Consider the following 2024-nt stretch of genomic DNA (forward strand, 5'->3'; position numbering starts at 1 on the left):
AAATCTGGACTAGGTCCCGGGGTTTTTCTGCATTTGCGGTTTCCCCGTTAACAAAACTTCTGGTGTCTGTGTTATTTCATTTCCGCATTATATTTGTATATATAATTGAAATATCGCAGGTTATGCGTAAGTTCAATTAATTGTGAATCGACTTTTGATTTTTGATTATATTGATTGACACTTGAATATTGGGTTTTGATACCGTCCAAATTATTTATTATATTCAATCGGGCTCGTAAATTCCTATTTGTTTGATTGCAGGTTGAATTGAGAAATAGAGATATAACTCTTGAATATACTTTTCATAAGATTGAGTCTGACTGTCTAGTTGATTCTCTGGAAAGTATATTGGAGTTAGTACATACAGATTGCTAAGCGAAATATTGGGTGTGGTTGTTAGACCCCCCCGCTTTTCCAAACATGTTTTAGAATCTTAACGCTTTCCTTAGATGCTTCTGAGTCAGAATCATCGGTAAAATAGTCGATAATACTTGTCAATACCTAACAATTTTACGAGAACAAAGTTTTTATTTATTTCGATAACAGGAGAACCAATCTCATTAATAGAATCCATAACAATACTTTCAAACTGGTGGCACGTTTATAGAGACTTTACTCTCGTCAACATATTCAGATCGCCACAATCACAAACTTATCAGGTCTTAACGTGTTTACATGCTCTGGTAATAATTGAAAACAAGGGGGTACCAAGTACACCACCAATTTTTTTATTCTACAATCTATATAGACAAAACCTTAGTACAATTCCAAGTAGACCAACTTAATGATCCCTGAACAAAATTGTATAAAATTTTTATATGGGTCATATTATTATAGACAAATAGTCCGTGAACTTGATATAACCGTGAGAGTATTTGGATGATTCCAAATATCAATATCCAAGTTCAATAGAGTCATATCCAAATAACCGGATTAGAATTCTTCCAAGTACGAAACTTGTTATCTACTTTTCAAGATACAAATCTACAAGAACAGGTTCTTACAATCGATCAAAATCAAGATGGGTGTATCTACTCTGATTGATTACGTACTACTTGTGATAATCCTATTATAAAGATAAACAACACAATGTGGAAAAGTAAAAACACAAGACACCATAAGTTTTTTTAATAAGGAAACCGCAACTGCATGAAAAACCCTAGGATCTCGTCCGTATTTGAACACCAAATTGTATTAAGCCGCTACAGACACTAGCATACTATCAAAAATTCGGACTGGAATGTAGTTGAGACCGAATCCATCCTCCAAGAAATTCATTTACAGTAGTGCTCCTTTCGTGTCTTAAATCTCGCAAAATTCTACGCAATTGATTCCCTTAGCTGACATCCTTTACAGCCTAAGAGTTGATTCAACCTAAGTGAAGACTTTTGATACAAATGTTCCTCTAACAGCTAAGACAATTTGATTTTTTTTTAGATCGTAAGACCAATGTGGGGAAATCTCTAGCAAACCTCACAAATCCGATATTTATGACTCCCGAAGAGCATCCTAGATTATTAACTACCTCACAAGAAAAACCTTAGACGGGTTCAATTAAGAATCGTTATCAGATATCTATCTTGTAGAATCACAAAGTCTAAGATAAATATAACTTTACAATTTCTATCTATCTCTCCTGAAAGAGATTATGAAAACCTCGATAACATAAAAGTAATACCAGGATACGCGAACTATCAAGGTAAAAAATAATCAGACCTAGCTTCAAGTATCCCTAAGTGAAGTCTTTAAGCCATTAACCTAATTATATTTCTCAGAGGAAATCAAGGTTGACTTCGAATCCCTAAGCTAATCCGGTAAATGGGCTGTAAATTGCGTCTGAAACTATCGACTACATGAAAATTGAAAACCTACAGGATTCTTCCTTGAAAGTTCGGAATTCTCGGTGTCAAGTCCTTTTCACATATCAAACGGACTCTGAATCAAGAAATCCTTCTTGTAGAAGTTAGATATTCCTCTTAGCTAAAAAATGAGAGGTCAACTACCTCATTCCGATTTCGGATGAA

This window comes from Papaver somniferum, chromosome 3, assembly GCF_003573695.1.
Source record: "Papaver somniferum cultivar HN1 chromosome 3, ASM357369v1, whole genome shotgun sequence".
Lineage (NCBI taxonomy): Eukaryota > Viridiplantae > Streptophyta > Magnoliopsida > Ranunculales > Papaveraceae > Papaver > Papaver somniferum.